The following is an 18768-nucleotide window of genomic DNA, read 5'->3' as shown; positions in this document are numbered from 1 at the left end:
AACTTATTCTTTGACAAATCGAACAGACCCGGCCCTCTGGTCGTACCTAATACATTTTGATTTGTGAATAGGGATTCCGGAGGAGAAGAATAACCCAATCTTCATTCGTTGAATTCAAAATATGAACTGATTTTATTAACAAAAGTATGGAGTTTATATAGGGAATCTTAGGCTCTAGGAGGTAACAATTGTTCTTAAAATATCTTATTCTAATGAGACTCAAACCCAAGATTTCGGGGGTTGAAAATTATTATTATTTTTGGACACGGCTTCGGCCACTTGACATCCTGCCGTTGTGATATTTTGGGTTAGTTTAGAATTACAAGTGTTTTTCTACAATGTGTGTGGCTGATTGTAATTCTAGTCCTATGCTAGATTACTTGTTTGTGACAAAAGTACAGTTGTATTATGTTTTCTTTAGTGCATCTGATTTGGTGAAGCCGCTTCAGATGAACACGATGTTTATTCTTAAACAATTTGAATTCTTAAGAAATTTAACGCCCCCTAGTTTTGGGGAGCAGCTGCCCTCCCCTGGCCGTACCTGGCTACCTTATTTCGATGCCTGGATGGTCATTCTAGTTAAAATAATATCCTCAATCCTTTCAAATCCATTGTGATCCAAATAATCATCATCCTTTGCATTCTGACTTATTTCTGGCATATTCTTATTTCATAAACTAATTAACGCAGGGACGGTTCTGGGGATGGGGTTTGGATGCTTGGACACCCTCAAAATCTATATTTCGAGTAGTTTGTTACTTTTTCGTCCTTCTTTGCAAACTGATTTGATAAATCCTTAAAGTTACTGCATTTCTAAAGCCGAAAATCTATTTTTTTCCCCCAAAGAATACCCTTTGAATATATACAATCGATAGAAATCCATGTCAAAAGCAATGTAGGCGATTTTCAACCAAATTGTGGATAATATTGCACTTCTATCAAAACACGAATGGAACAAAGTATTGTTAAACTTAATTTTAATTATTTTTGGATTGAATTGCATTTAAGCACTTAATGTTGGAATTATTTTCGGAGTCACTGGTACCGACTGGCAGATTAGCAAAATTGATTACCGATAGCATGTATAATAATTTAATCTTTGTTTAGAACTAAGCCTACCTACTACTCCCGCTATCTTATGGGGTAATTGAAATGAATTGAGAGGAAATAAAACCAATTTTCAATTATATCCTTGAATCGTTTAGGATGAAGGTTCGGGAAGCATACAAACGTCTCGGAGGAAGCTTAAATTAGAGATTTGCACAGCGATGAAAATAAAGTCATTGTGGTAAAAGAGCGAGATTGTGGAAGGTGCTTGCCAAAGAGCATTCGAGAGGAGACTACTTTGCGCATGATGTCGTACTCATCCTCACTGCAGTATAAAGGACACATCAATGCGACCTTTCTGGACATCGAAAGTTCTATCTGCACTCGGCTCACATAATGTTAAGAGCTGTTCACTCGAAACGTAAGCAGAGACACAACCCAAGGAGGTGTCTTGCCCTACGAACGTGAAATATGGGCCCAGTGAAGACCATCGCCCATGCCGATGACGTAGTAGTCATCCTCGTCAATGGAAGGTTTGCAGTAAAATTCTCCAACCCAAAATATACGGTGCAGTTCACTCTATTTGATAAAACACATTGAAGTAAGAATATGGAAAGCCTGTAATGCCTTTAGTTCATATACCCTTTGGGGTAACTAGGGGTCTACATCCAAATGTAACACTGTTAACGGACTGTACTGTAAGTAAGTCGTCTCGCCGACTTCGGTATACCATGCACCAGGTGAAACAAGTATTTTAAATTTTGAAGACCAAATGTATTGTCTCGATGTTGACGCCTAAAATGCGAATAACGTACAAGTGGCCCATTTGACACCAGGACATATCCTGTTTCGCGCGAGCCCAAGCAGAGAGCTATCCACCTCCCGCCCGACCGACCGTGGGGCGAATATCGGACGGCACGATCGCGTGGACAAATACAAATAAAACGGACAAACAGATTAAATATTATTTACTACAGCTAATTACGAGCTAAGTGTGCTAAGATAGAGGTTTTTACAAGGGGAAGAGAGGCTTCTGATCTGATTACGGGATACAGAAGATTGTAATCAGAACATAGGACTCGAAAAGGTTCACGCAGGGAATAGTTAGAAGTACAGTGTTTCAAGGATAGAGGAATAAAATTTCTAGTAGGTACAGATAGGTTTAACTAGTTCAATAGCTCAGGAGAGTCTATTTCTTTAATTAAAAGTTTGTGAATAAAAATAGTACCAAGCATTATTCTACGATTAATTAAAGAAGGAAGATTGATGATTAAAAGAAGCCTACTGGAGTATGATGGCAAATTGACATTGCGATCCCAATTTAGACCGCGAAGAGCAAAAAGCAGAAATTGCTTTTGCACAGATTCAATTTTACTTTGGTGCGTCTCATACTGAGGTGACCATATGCAGGATCCGTACTCTAAGATAGGACGGATTAATGAAGTATACAGAATTTTGGTTGTGTGCGGATTGTCAAACTCTTTTGACCATCGTTTCACAAACCCAAGAACATTCATAGCTTTACTAACTGTAGCAGAAATATGAGGATTAAAAGTTATCTTATGGTCCATAAGAACACCCAAGTCATTGATAATATCTAACCGCTCTAAGGGAGTGCCATTTAGATAATAAGTTGCTAAGTATGGAGTGCATCTATAAAAAGACATAACTTTCCATTTACAGCCGTTGAGGTTTAATGGATTGGTTTCACACCAAGGTCATTAAGATCGGATTGAAGCAGGCAAGAAGACTTTAAAGACTTGTCTTTAAAACTGAGGTAAAGCTTAACATCATCCGAGTACATAAGTACACGAGAATGTGTCACTACCATTGGAAGATCATTTATAATGAAGTAAGTAAGTCGACGAGTCGACTTGGGTATACCATACACCAGGTGAAACAAATTCTTTTAAATTTCGAAAACCAAATGTATGTCTATTGTTTTTATATGCTTCATACTATGGCTATCTCGGTCACTCTATAGACACACGAGCACTCTAGCGCCGCCACTAGCCATCGGCCAATTCTGGCCTTGTGGACCGCTTACTAACATACGTTCATACGCATATTTTGCATGTTTCTAGTTTCTAGAAATACATAGATAAGATTAATTAGTCTGCCGAATTTTAATGCGATAGTCAAAAAATCGGTTTTTTCTAAATTATGGAGGCGGAAGTGGGCGTGGCAAAATATATATATACTCTGCGCGCATGCTTAGCCAGTGTACATACTAAATTTAGTGACTTTAGCTTTGTTGGTTTTCGAGAAAATCAGTTTTGTTTAATTTGCGGGGGCGGAAGTGGGCGTGGCTAAATGTTTAAATAGCCAATATCTGCGCGTCTATTAAGCTAGTCTGCATACCAAATTTGACGTCTCTAGGGCTATCTATTCAACGGTATCGCCAGAAAGTGTGAATTGCAGAACCTCATCGATGAATTGGATCGTCCCAAAGTACATTGGGCTAATTCACGTTATCCCAATCGTTATACTACATAATTAGAATACATTATTGGATTCTGGTTTATTGCAACGATGCCTTGAATTCTATTCCACTGTTTGCGAATTTATGTTGTACCAACTTAACGGTCGGCCCATTGAAGGGCCATTTATGTATATCCCAGTTGCCTCTGCAGCAACCCACACCGAGTGATGCGCTTTCCGTACTGCACGAATGGTATAACGATGATATAGCTGAATTTATATTGTTTACAATGCAGAATGCCATTGTGGATTTACGCCAGGGTGTTGATCATTCAACTATCACATGGCTATTGACTCATGAGTGTGCCTCGCATCTGATTAAAAATCCGTTTGTGTCCGCCGAGCTGGTTGAGGTAATGTCTTGTTCTTATTTAAACTAACTCGGTCCCCTTGGTAAGCTCTGAGATTCTAGAAGAAAGAAACGACATCAAGTCAAAGCTCAGAATTCTGTGATAAGTTTAAAATAAAATACCATATTAGCCATTTGTTGAAATCTTTGTGGAAAGGTCCTATTTGTCGTCAGGCAGTCATCTGTGAATCGCGTGTGGGCAATCAGCTTGTAAAATTCGCCAATATGCTGATGAATGATACTAAATTCTTGCCTGATGAATCCTTGGAGAACTTGAAGCGTATACATCTGACGCAACAGTTATTGACGGACAGACAGAATTTAAGTAAAATGAAGCAAGTAAGTCGACTCGTCGACTTGGGTATACCATACACAAGGTGAAACAATTATTTCAAATTTCGAAAACCAAATGTATGTCTATTAAATTATTTTTACATGTTTCATAGTATGTGCTATCTCGCTCACTCTACGAACACACGAGCACTCTAGCGCCGCTACTAGCCAACGGCCAATTCTGGCCTTGTGGACCGCTTAGTAAAATACGTTCATACGCATATTTTGCATGTTTCTAGTCCGATTTCAATCAAATTTGGTGGTTTTGTAGAAATAGATAAGATTTATTAGTCCGCCGAATTTAAATGCGATAGTCAAAAAAATACAGAAGGAAATCGGATTTTTCTAAATTATGGAGGCGGAAGTGGGCGTGGCAAAATATGAAAATATATATACTCTGCGCGCATACAAAGCCAGTATACATACTAAATTTTGTGACTTTAGCTTTGTTTGTTTTTGATAAAATCAGTTTTGTTTAATTTGCCGGGGCGGAATTGGGCGTGGCAAAATTTTTAGATAGCCAGTTTCTGCGCGTCTATTAAACTAGTCTGCATACCAAATTTGATGTCTCTAGCTATTATACTTTTAAAGAAAAATAGTTTTATGTGATTCCTGGGGGCGTAAGGGGGCGTGGCCGAAATTCTAATTAACTCTATATATGTACATAATACACGAGTATACGTACCAAATTTGGTGGCTCTAGCTCTTATAGTCTCCGAGATCTGCGTGTTCATACGGACGGACGGACGGACAGAAGGACATGGCTAGATCGACTCGGCTGTTCATCCTGATCAAGAATATATATACTTTATAGGGTCGGAGAAGCTTCCTTCTGCCTGTTACATACATTTTGGCGACTTTAATATACCATTTCACCCTATGGTTGTATGGTATAATGAGCGCTGATCAGCAACAGAGTCGTCTCACCCAATTGGCTGCAGATTAGCGTTGATATGTTACACTATCTAACTAGTGACATCAAAGAACAATTTGGCGCGCTAAGTTGGTCGATCAACTTAGCTGTATGCCTAATTTTAATCTAATACAATTAGCTGGCCGCAAACGCTAATATCTGAAAGTACGGGATTTAGCGAAATAGGGTTGGGAGCCGGGTAGTTTACTTACTTAGATCTTTGAAAAAAATCTCCGCTTGGACTGCGATAGATTTCCTCAGGCCTTGGCTTGGAGCACTGTAAGGCGTTAACGCTACGAGCCCATGAGATCTATGTTACCATTCAACAGACTAAAGATGAGTGTACCGACGCACCTGATGAGTTTAAGGATCCCTTGATGGATACTTTGCTGTCCGATTAAATTCTCGGTCTTACCCTCCGGCACTGTTATGGATCGTGCTATTATCACATGACCTTAGCTTAAAAGCTGTATAGATCCTTTTAATCGTCAGGCCCTTACCGAAGATATGTTGATACCAAATATTGAGCTAAGCAGTGCATCGATGCATGGCGTGTAGAAAGGCGCGGCGGAATAAAAGTGTCTACCCATACTTTTTTGTACTTGTGAAATTGTGTATAATTTTATGGATAAATATTTATTTGAATTTCTGTATAAATGTGTAAACTATGGAAAGATTTGAGAATTGTTTCTTAAAACTTATAAAACTAGAATAAGTTTCTCTTGACACAATTCATAGTGTTTGCTTTGTTTTGAAAATGTTCAATCGTTACGAAAGCTGCTAAATGTGTATATATCTGGCCTAGGCAACACTAATTGAAAGTGTTGCAAGGTGCAATCTGAATTTTCCATTGCACTGTGGTCCAGATGAGGTTATGTTTTTGGCAAATGGAAACTTGGCAAAAGAAAAAGGTCAAATTTTTCAATGCATCTTTATAGGTATAAACAAAGCAACAATCGACCGTGTGGGTGTTCGAGGACAAATGGTCTTCTGATTCTTCGGCAAAACTGGTCAATTTTATGTGGTACACCATAATATGTTTGCCAGAAGTATTCTGAGAAAAAAACGAACAAGAGAAGACATAAAACTTTTTTTGAAAATCATGTTAAAACACAGGACAAATCGCATATTGTCATTGATTTATAATCCAGCTAATCCGGAATCTGCGATCAGTTTTTTTGGATCAGCTTTAGTTCTTGAGATTCAGGTACGATCTTGAATTTTTTGACTCAAATGTGTGTGACTCTAAGAAACGAATGAATGTTTGTCCTTTCTTATGAATATCCTTTGAGGCCTTAGGAGTTCGCGCAAAGTTTTGGCAGAAAGTTGTATCGGAAGGTGTTTTGCTTAAAAGAGCAACAATACATTTTTTTAATGGCAACTATTTGTAATTAAAATGCTAGAGTATTGGCATTGGCAAACATAAGACCATCTACGCAAAACTCAGAAAACAATTATTAAATTGGAATATTTTAGCTCCTACAATATGGCACCTTAATCCATTAATCCACATCCATATGATAAGAAACACTTTGATAAAAAGATTTGCATGTACAGTTATGACAATCCGCCACTAACTCCCAAACTTTTACCCCACGAAACACAAAGAAGATGTAAAAGATAATTTGCAGCCATCACGCTTTTAATTCATTCGGATGAAGAATAATTAAATTAGATAACCAAACTAAAAAAAAAATTAAAATTGGCAAATATTTACTTAAGCTACTTGGGTCCAAAACGCTGCTCGTACTATTCTCAACAAACGAAAATATAGTTGAGTTTACAATATTTCTTGATTTTATAGAACAAATATAGTTGAGAATACAATATTCGGCTGCCAGAGCAGCTGAATATTCCTCGAATTTAGAATTTGAATAAAATATTCGCCTAATATTTGCCGTTTGCCAACACTGAAATCCAGCTTTAGCCGATTTTTCCCACTTTTCAACACTGAAATATCGAGTAAGTCAATATTTACCGACAACCCCTCGATTGTTTTTTATCGATTGTTAATCGAAGCTTTGCCCATACCTAACAGTACACGTGGTGCCGAATTGTGTGACGCTTAAACAGTTGCTTTTTGGCTCTCGAGATGAGAGCAACAGCAACTTAAACTATTTTCGGTATTACTTTTCCCTTCCTTTACTTTTCTTAAATTTAACTTTTTTTAAACGCATTACCCGGTACGGTTAAAGAGCGAACAATAACTTCGACTTTTAAATTAAATTACGGTTGGAAACGATGACAGTTATGGCCAACAATCAAGTATTTCTACATTATATAACAATGTCTAATTAATTCTAAAATTTTATTTCTAAAATATTATTTTTAGTCACAACTTGTATTTATCCTATTGCATCCGGTTCCCGCTTACTCTGAAGTCTCTCACCGTGAATTCAGACCAGAATTTTCACTTGTTTCTACTTGCTGTTGATCCGGTACGGATGGCAGTTGATCGAAGCTAATGGACATATCTTCACCTTTTCGGCTTGAACAGCAACATGGCCCTGTACAATTCGAGAATTCGCAAATGTTAGTAACAGAGTTAGGCTTACGTGCTGCATAAAAGGAACAGCCTAAGAATTTCATCCCGTCAGCTTATAGTTCTGCTCCAGAAAGTACAGATTCATCATCGAATTTGAAGTCTACTTTAAGTTCAAGAATGATGTCAATTACCCAAGAGGAAGATTAGAAACTGCTATTGTAGTTTCTCCATGAAATTTGCTAATGTGATAGTATTGGATATTAAACATGAGATCCCATCCCAAATTTCAATCCGATCGGATAAATAGAACACAAGTTACAGTCAATATAAATCGGTTCAATTGCTGCCGGCAGCGCTGCTTGCTGCATACTACGTCATCATCAAATCAACAGAGCACATGTGAAGAGGATTTCGGAGGAGAAGAATAACCCAATCTTCACTTGTTGAATTCAAAATATGAACTGACTTTATTAACAAACGTATGTGTATATAAAAGAATTCTTAGACTCTAAGAGGCGACAATTGTTCTTAAAAATGCTTACTCTAATGTTTATATTTCATGCTCAGCGTCGGTTACTTGATACCGCGCCGCTGTTACAATCTTAAGTGTTTTCCACAGAGTGTGGATGCATGTTTTGTTTGGTTTTTGAGCCATACTTGAAATATGAATTTGTATCAGCTATTTTTGTTTTTGGAATTAAGCAATAATTGTCATAGGAATCTTTATGACTTATTTTTCTTGTATGTTTTGTGTATTTCGTTGTTCAATCTGATTTGGTGAAGCCATTTCAGATGAACGCGATGTTTATTCTTAAACATTCTGCCAAAGGGCCGCCAAATGTGACGTTTTGGTTTTTGATTTAAATAGTTAGTTGTCTTATACAAATTAATTTTAATATTGTCATTAGTAAGATAACTCTTGTTAAAGAAGCATGACGAGCTACATGAGAGAAGTTAACCCTAGCAAATCAATGTTATCCTTCTTATAAACTGACTTCCTATTATTTTGTATGATTTACCGAATTTGTTTACTAATATCGCCCGATGCTTAATAATTTTTGTTTCGGAATATCTACCCACTCCTGATGTGTATTACTGTGTTGACTTCTAGCCCTTTTATACGGTGGAGACTTTGAAGACCAACAACTTCTACCTCTCGGCTTTTGCTCCACCGTTTTGACATTTCGCTGATAGCTGAACTTTGAGCGTTTATTCTGTTCAAATGTTGCCCCTTTATGAACATTTTGCAATATCTGCCTTTTTTGTACTATAGACTCGGACAATTTGTTACCTGAATTTATTATGACACTATTTTTTAAATGATCATTATTTAATTTAACCATTGCCATCTGAATATTTTCATTTTGTACTGGCTCTGGTATATATACTTTTTCTTCCCCACATTTTACTTTACCTCCAAAGTGAGGTCCTGCCGGGGGACATAAACTTATTTCTTTTTTACTTTCAAAAATTATTTCTTTTACCTCAGCTTTTATCTTACCTCTAAGGTGAGGTCCTGCCGGGGGAGTCAAATGCGGACTTGTTTCTTGAGTTTTGTGGTTGAGTTTGTTTTGAATTGTCTTGTATTTATCCTCACTATTACCATTCTTCTTCTTTTCCCAACGCTTTTTTAAACCTGTGACATCTATTGTTGTTGCCACTACAGATTTATTACTTTTTGATTTGTTGCATCCCGAGACGATCCAACCAAATTGAGTATTTTGACCTAGTAGGCCATCAATCTTTGTAACTCCTTCTTTTATGATTTGGGTATATACGTTTACCCCCATTATTATATCCACCTTACCAGGTTTATTAAAGGTAGGATCAGCAAGTACGTAGGATTGCCATTTTGACATATCCACACTTACCCTTTTTAATGGAAGAGCTTTCATTAACTTTGGCAATACAATTGCCTCAACCCTAAGAAGTTCTTTCCATGGATTTCGCGTCTTCACATCTATTTTTACCTTATATTTTGATTTTTTGGATTTTATTGACGACACGCCACTTATTTCTGTATATTGTTTAATTTTATGTAAATTTAGTATTTGAGCCGCCTTTTCAGACAAAATGGTACTCTGTGAACCACTATCAATAAGGGCTCTTAGAGTCTTATATCCTCCATTTACATTTTTTACTTGTATTAGAGCTGTAGCCAACAGTGTTGATTGTGCCGTTACACAAGTATTAACTTTCTCCTGTTTTTCTTCAAAATGGAGTAAGGTATGGTGTCCCTTACTACACAATGAACAGACCATTTCATTTGTGCATACTTTATTGCTTGAATGGTTCAAGCATCTTGTGCAAATCTGTACTTTTTTGGCCATTTCATACCTTTCCATAGGCGTTAAACCTTTAAATTTATAGCACTTATACGCCTTATGCCCTGCAACTTTGCAAATCGGACAATTATCTTCGAACACCGAATTCGACGTTTTCTGTAACGGTTTTTTCTCTTCTTTGCTCATGGCACTTAGTGAACAATATCTTTGCTCCAAGTATTCCATGACATCAGATAGCAATTGTATCTGCCTAGATTTTCTAATTTGACTCTCATATAATTGTAGAGTATCTCTGTCAAATTTTCGAAGTATATGTTGAGCGAGTATTACGTCAACTCCATCGGACAAATTTGCTTTAATTTTAATTAAGTGTATTGACTCATTAATTATGTCAATCACTCCTTTTACACTTTTTGCGGATTCATTGTTGATCATCGGTAAATCAACGATCCGATTTAACTGCTCGGAAAATACCCTGCGATTATTTTCATACCGCTTGGTTAACAGTTCCCAAGCGGCACCATAATTGTCAGCTGAACCTGACAATAGATGAGCTACCATGCTCTTAGCTTCCCCTTTTAACGCGGATTTTAAATAATTAAACTTAAGCGCAAGACTTAAATCTTCTCTTTTTTCAATTAATTCTGTAAACAATTCTACAAACAGGTCCCATTCTCTAGCCTCTCCAGAAAATGTGGGTACCTGAATCTTTGGCAACACCGGCAGTTCGCCTCTCACGGTAACATTCTCACTCTTACAATTTTCATTATTGTTCAATTTCATTTCTAGCATTGACAATGAATTTCGGACATCAAATTGTAAATCATCCATAATATTTTTTAATTTTGCATCACTTGTTATTACTTGACATGCCTGTACTTTCTCCCACAAATAGTTAATTTTATTAATATATAATGTCCATGTCCCATTGCCTGTTGACTTCAACTCTACTACCTCCAAATATTCCTGGAGCTGTCGGACTCTATCCATAATTATCTCCTGGTTAACCTTAGAGTTTTCATTACTGGAGGTCGCATTCCCGGGCGACTCTCCTATGCTATCATCAACTATCTCTGACATGTTTGCCTCCGCTTCAACGCACACCGACTTACTAGTGCCTGGTTTTTCTGACTCTCCTATGGCTATAATTTTGGCAACTATCGTTAAAGCTTCTTCATGTATTTTATTTCTGAAATAATCATGCTCGAAATTTGGAGCAGACTGGATCAATTTTTTGTTATTAGGTATCCATTGATTCCTTATCTCTTTTACTTCCTCTACAACTTTGCCAGTTATGCTTCTAGGATCTAGTGCTTCTAACTGCCTTAACCTGGTATGTAACTCTGCCTGCTTCTCCAACACTTTTGCAGCCTTATTAGTGAACATTTTTGTCTTATAGGATAAATGAATGTATATTACTTTTTTTTTTTACATATATCCCTGCCTAGTTTTGCGTGTGGTTTTCAGGCCCCACTCTAATTGAACAGCTTTAATGCCGCACAATTTTACATAGTTTGTTTTATAATTTATATAAAAAAATATGCATCGCAGTGCATTAAAAAAATTATGCGACGCAGCGCAGAGTTTTATTATTAATTTTTGTTGGGCGCTCTTTGTAGCGCTATCGGTTCACTTCAATCTCGGTTGCTGCAACTGCTTTTTTTTTGTTTTTCCCGCATCAGCTGGTCGTCGCCGTTTGGCACGCTGATGCTCCCTCGAAGGCGTAAAAGACGGCCTGCCTTTCACGCTCGTTGTCAGCTGCTGATGTCCAGGGCCTATGGGCTCAGGCGGTACCGGTGCCGGTCAGTGCACCAGATTTCCTTGTTCTTCAGTAGCCTCTTCTTTGCAACTATCCTGTTGCCTTGCAAATGCGTTGTTCATCTGCTTCTTGTTGCCAGTCGACTTGTAACCGCCTATAGTGTATATATAGGCGAGGATGTTTTTTTTTTTTTCGATATTAGGGCTTCGAATACGCCACACACGATTTATATTGTTCTTTTTTTTTTTTAACGCCGCCGAAATTATTGCAGTTGCTCGACTAGCCAAAACTGCCTTTATATATTCGGTCGCACGCACTTTTTTTTTATTGGGCTTCGAATACGCCACACACAAAACCACTCCGCCGCCGAAATTACTACAGTTGCTCCGCTAGCCAAACTGCCTTTAAATTCGAACGCACGCACTTTTAATTTATTAAGCAATAATATTTTGCTTTTATTTTATACTCTGTCTCTTACCACTGGTGGGGGAAAACAAGAGTTTTTTATTTTGCTACCTTTAGCTGGTCTTAGCATTTACACTTGCATAAGATCTCAAACTCTTAAGGAGCTGATTCACTCTCTGAGTCTCTTACCACTGGTGGGGGAAAACTACAGAGTTCCTTTTTTCTCGAAGGACCAAAATGAAGAGGATTTCGGAGGAGAAGAATAACCCAATCTTCACTTGTTGAATTCAAAATATGAACTGACTTTATTAACAAACGTATGTGTATATAAAAGAATTCTTAGACTCTAAGAGGCGACAATTGTTCTTAAAAATGCTTACTCTAATGTTTATATTTCATGCTCAGCGTCGGTTACTTGATACCGCGCCGCTGTTACAATCTTAAGTGTTTTCCACAGAGTGTGGATGCATGTTTTGTTTGGTTTTTGAGCCATACTTGAAATATGAATTTGTATCAGCTATTTTTGTTTTTGGAATTAAGCAATAATTGTCATAGGAATCTTTATGACTTATTTTTCTTGTATGTTTTGTGTATTTCGTTGTTCAATCTGATTTGGTGAAGCCATTTCAGATGAACGCGATGTTTATTCTTAAACAACATGCATACACACGCAGACGCAACGCTACATAAACTGTATGTGTATGAGTGCGTTGCTTTGCTTGGGGAATGAGGGAAGAAGAAGAACAAATTGTAGTTTGAAGAGTAAAATTGTTTTGTTTGTATATTGATGAATTGAGTTGCAGAAAACAAATTTTGAACATGTAAAATTATTATTGTCAAGGACTGCAAGGGTATATAAGCTTCGGCATAGCCGAATTTAACTTCTTTGATATTTTATATTGCAATCCTGCTAAATATGACGGTTTTTTGCAAAATACTGCAAGTGGTGCTATTTTTAGTTTCGGATATTTGTTGAGTTTTTTAAGAAGTTTTATAAAAAACTTTCAAAACGTTGGATAATAATATAATTATTTTTTGCTTCCATCAGTAGGAAATGTTAAGCGTTCAAAAACGTATTCAAACGTTCCTTGAACCTTAAACTATGCTTAGGAATCCTTTGAACACGTGACCTCAGCAAGTGGTGCTATTTTTAAGTTCGCAATTGTATATACACTTTATGAGGTCGGAAACGTATCATTCTGGGCGTTACAAACATCTGACCAATTTCAAAACACCCTCTGCAAGGGTATATCCGCCTGTAACAACAAAAAAGTTCTGCTGAAGCAATTTTCTATAAGCTTCGCAGACTATAGAAACGCAGCCTGTCTAGGCTCTAGAGTGAAGCGGCTTCACCAAACAACTTACCTAGCATATGACTGGAATTACATTCAGCCACAGACTTTATAAAAAAAAAAAAAAAATGTAATTTTAAACTAACCCAAAAGATCTCTACGGCAGGATGTCAAGTGGCCGACGCCGTACCTAAAATATTGAATTATAAAATCGAGGAGTATTCGAGGAGTGTAGTTAAAGCGCGTTTTGGGCCCGAGTAACTTAAGTAAATAGGTTTAAATAGTTTGGTAACCAATTAAAAAGTCAGCCTAAATGTACGCAAATGATTTTAACTACTTTTCCCCAACCGCCCCCTAGCGAATATTGCCCGCAAAGAGTGCACACTGCCGCCAACAGGAGCTATCCAAGTTTCGATTCATTTTCTACAAAATACGATATATGAATACGATAAACGAAAATGTTAACAGAGAAAGATGCCTGATGGGAATGTCGTACCTAATACATTTTGATTTGAATTCTTAAGAAATTTAACGCCCCCCTAGTTTTGGGGAGCAGCTGCCCTCCCCTGGCCGTACCTGGCTACCTTATTTCGATGCCTGGATGGTCATTCTAGTTAAAATAATATCCTCAATCCTTTCAAATCCATTGTGATCCAAATAATCATCATCCTTTGCATTCTGACTTATTTCTGGCATATTCTTATTTCATAAACTAATTAACGCAGGGACGGTTCTGGGGATATGGTTTGGATGCTTGGACACCCTCAAAATCTATATTTCGAGTAGTTTGTTACTTTTTCGTCCTTCTTTGCAAACTGATTTGATAAATCCTTAAAGTTACTGTATTTCTAAAGCCGAAAATCTATTTTTTTTCCCCCAAAGAATACCCTTTGAATATATACAATCGATAGAAATCCATGTCAAAAGCAATGTAGGCGATTTTCAACCAAATTGTGGATAATATTGCACTTCTATCAAAACACGAATGGAACAAAGTATTGTTAAACTTAATTTCAATTATTTTTGGATTGAATTGCATTTAAGCACTTAATGTTGGAATTATTTTCGGAGTCACTGGTACCGACTGGCAGATTAGCAAAATTGATTACCGATAGCATGTATAATAATTTAATCTTTGTTTAGAACTAAGCCTACCTACTACTCCCGCTATCTTATGGGGTAATTGAAATGAATTGAGAGGAAATAAAACCAATTTTCAATTATATCCTTGAATCGTTTAGGATGAAGGTTCGGGAAGCATACAAACGTCTCGGAGGAAGCTTAAATTAGAGATTTGCACAGCGATGAAAATAAAGTCATTGTGGTAAAAGAGCGAGATTGTGGAAGGTGCTTGCCAAAGAGCATTCGAGAGGAGACTACTTTGCGCATGATGTCGTACTCATCCTCACTGCAGTATAAAGGACACATCAATGCGACCTTTCTGGACATCGAAAGTTCTATCTGCACTCGGCTCACATAATGTTAAGAGCTGTTCACTCGAAACGTAAGCAGAGACACAACCCAAGGAGGTGTCTTGCCCTACGAACGTGAAATATGGGCCCAGTGAAGACCATCGCCCATGCCGATGACGTAGTAGTCATCCTCGTCAATGGAAGGTTTCCGGATGTGATCAGCAGTAAAATTCTCCAACCCAAAATATACGGTGCAGTTCACTCTACGACCGTGGGGCGAATATCGGACGGCACGATCGCGTGGACAAATACAAATAAAACGGACAAACAGATTAAATATTATTTACTACAGCTAATTACGAGCTAAGTGTGCTAAGATAGAGGTTTTTACAAGGGGAAGAGAGGCTTCTGATCTGATTACGGGATACAGAAGATTGAAATCAGAACATAGGACTCGAAAAGGTTCACGCAGCGAAGTACAGTGTTTCAAGGATAGAGGAATAAAATTTCTAGTAGGTACAGATAGGTTTAACTAGTTCAATAGCTCAGGAGAGTCTATTTCTTTAATTAAAAAGTTTGTGAATAAAAATAGTACCAAGCATTATTCTACGATTAATTAAAGAAGGAAGATTGATGATTAAAAGAAGCCTACTGGAGTATGATGGCAAATTGACATTGCGATCCCAATTTAGACCGCGAAGAGCAAAAAGCAGAAATTGCTTTTGCACAGATTCAATTTTACTTTGGTGCGTCTCATATTGAGGTGACCATATGCAGGATCCGTACCCTAAGATAGGACGGATTAATGAAGTATACAGAATTTTGGTTGTGTACGGATTGTCAAACTCTTTTGACCATCGTTTCACAAATCCAAGAACATTCATAGCTTTACTAACTGTAGCAGAAATATGAGGATTAAAAGTTATCTTATGGTCCATAAGAACACCCAAGTCATTGATAATATCTAACCGCTCTAAGGGAGTGCCATTTAGATAATAAGTTGCTAAGTATGGAGTGCATCTATAAAAAGACATAACTTTCCATTTACAGCCGTTGAGGTTTAATGGATTGGTTTCACACCAAGGTCATTAAGATCGGATTGAAGCAGGCAAGAAGACTTTAAAGACTTGTCTTTAAAACTGAGGTAAAGCTTAACATCATCCGAGTACATAAGTACACGAGAATGTGTCACTACCAATGGAAGATCATTTATAATGAAGTAAGTAAGTCGACGAGTCGACTTGGGTATACCATACACCAGGTGAAACAAATTCTTTTAAATTTCGAAAACCAAATGTATGTCTATTGTTTTTATATGCTTCATACTATGTGCTATCTCGGTCACTCTATAGACACACGAGCACTCTAGCGCCGCCACTAGCCATCGGCCAATTCTGGCCTTGTGGACCGCTTACTAACATACGTTCATACGCATATTTTGCATGTTTCTAGTTTCTAGAAATACATAGATAAGATTAATTAGTCTGCCGAATTTTAATGCGATAGTCAAAAAATCGGTTTTTTCTAAATTATGGAGGCGGAAGTGGGCGTGGCAAAATATATATATACTCTGCGCGCATGCTTAGCCAGTGTACATACTAAATTTAGTGACTTTAGCTTTGTTGGTTTTCGAGAAAATCAGTTTTGTTTAATTTGCGGGGGCGGAAGTGGGCGTGGCTAAATGTTTAAATAGCCAATATCTGCGCGTCTATTAAGCTAGTCTGCATACCAAATTTGACGTCTCTAGGGCTATCTATTCAACGGTATCGCCAGAAAGTGTGAATTGCAGAACCTCATCGATGAATTGGATCGTCCCAAAGTACATTGGGCTAATTCACGTTATCCCAATCGTTATACTACATAATTAGAATACATTATTGGATTCTGGTTTATTGCAACGATGCCTTGAATTCTATTCCACTGTTTGCGAATTTATGTTGTACCAACTTAACGGTCGGCCCATTGAAGGGCCATTTATGTATATCCCAGTTGCCTCTGCAGCAACCCACACCGAGTGATGCGCTTTCCGTACTGCACGAATGGTATAACGATGATATAGCTGAATTTATATTGTTTACAATGCAGAATGCCATTGTGGATTTACGCCAGGGTGTTGATCATTCAACTATCACATGGCTATTGACTCATGAGTGTGCCTCGCATCTGATTATTTAAACTAACTCGGTCCCCTTGGTAAGCTCTGAGATTCTAGAAGAAAGAAACGACATCAAGTCAAAGCTCAGAATTCTGTGATAAGTTTAAAATAAAATACCATATTAGCCATTTGTTGAAATCTTTGTGGAAAGGTCCTATTTGTCGTCAGGCAGTCATCTGTGAATCGCGTGTGGGCAATCAGCTTGTAAAATTCGCCAATATGCTGATGAATGATACTAAATTCTTGCCTGATGAATCCTTGGAGAACTTGAAGCGTATACATCTGACGCAACAGTTATTGACGGACAGACAGAATTTAAGTAAAATGAAGCAAGTAAGTCGACTCGTCGACTTGGGTATACCATACACAAGGTGAAACAATTATTTCAAATTTCGAAAACCAAATGTATGTCTATTAAATTATTTTTACATGTTTCATAGTATGTGCTATCTCGCTCACTCTACGAACACACGAGCACTCTAGCGCCGCTACTAGCCAACGGCCAATTCTGGCCTTGTGGACCGCTTAGTAAAATACGTTCATACGCATATTTTGCATGTTTCTAGTCCGATTTCAATCAAATTTGGTGGTTTTGTAGAAATAGATAAGATTTATTAGTCCGCCGAATTTAAATGCGATAGTCAAAAAAATACAGAAGGAAATCGGATTTTTCTAAATTATGGAGGCGGAAGTGGGCGTGGCAAAATATGAAAATATATATACTCTGCGCGCATACAAAGCCAGTATACATACTAAATTTTGTGACTTTAGCTTTGTTTGTTTTTGATAAAATCAGTTTTGTTTAATTTGCCGGGGCGGAATTGGGCGTGGCAAAATTTTTAGATAGCCAGTTTCTGCGCGTCTATTAAACTAGTCTGCATACCAAATTTGATGTCTCTAGCTATTATACTTTTAAAGAAAAATAGTTTTATGTGATTCCTGGGGGCGTAAGGGGGCGTGGCCGAAATTCTAATTAACTCTATATATGTACATAATACACGAGTATACGTACCAAATTTGGTGGCTCTAGCTCTTATAGTCTCCGAGATCTGCGTGTTCATACGGACGGACGGACGGACAGAAGGACATGGCTAGATCGACTCGGCTGTTCATCCTGATCAAGAATATATATACTTTATAGGGTCGGAGAAGCTTCCTTCTGCCTGTTACATACATTTTGGCGACTTTAATATACCATTTCACCCTATGGTTGTATGGTATAATGAGCGCTGATCAGCAACAGAGTCGTCTCACCCAATTGGCTGCAGATTAGCGTTGATATGTTACACTATCTAACTAGTGACATCAAAGAACAATTTGGCGCGCTAAGTTGGTCGATCAACTTAGCTGTATGCCTAATTTTAATCTAATACAATTAGCTGGCCGCAAACGCTAATATCTGAAAGTACGGGATTTAGCGAAATAGGGTTGGGAGCCGGGTAGTTTACTTACTTAGATCTTTGAAAAAAATCTCCGCTTGGACTGCGATAGATTTCCTCAGGCCTTGGCTTGGAGCACTGTAAGGCGTTAACGCTACGAGCCCATGAGATCTATGTATGTTACCATTCAACAGACTAAAGATGAGTGTACCGACGCACCTGATGAGTTTAAGGATCCCTTGATGGATACTTTGCTGTCCGATTAAATTCTCGGTCTTACCCTCCGGCACTGTTATGGATCGTGCTATTATCACATGACCTTAGCTTAAAAGCTGCACAGATCCTTTTAATCGTCAGGCCCTCACCGAAGAGATGTTGATACCAAATATTGAGCTAAGCAGTGCATCGATGCATGGCGTGTAGAAAGGCGCGGCGGAATAAAAGTGTCTACCCATACTTTTTTGTACTTGTGA

General features: G+C 37.8%; 2 pseudogenes; both read left to right on the top strand.

Moving 5' to 3' along the window:
* The first annotated feature begins 2863 nt into the window (after window positions 1-2863).
* Window positions 2864-5731, top strand: LOC137581071 (ubiquitin conjugation factor E4 B-like; annotated as a pseudogene).
* A 9172-nt stretch (window positions 5732-14903) lies between these two features.
* Window positions 14904-18768, top strand: LOC137581061 (ubiquitin conjugation factor E4 B-like; annotated as a pseudogene).

The sequence above is a fragment of the Drosophila tropicalis genome, unplaced genomic scaffold (assembly GCF_018151085.1).
Source record: "Drosophila tropicalis isolate 14030-0801.00 unplaced genomic scaffold, ASM1815108v1 contig_130, whole genome shotgun sequence".
NCBI lineage: Eukaryota > Metazoa > Arthropoda > Insecta > Diptera > Drosophilidae > Drosophila > Drosophila tropicalis.
The sequence above is the reverse complement of the archived record's forward strand: the minus strand, read 5'-3'. Positions and strand labels throughout refer to the sequence as shown.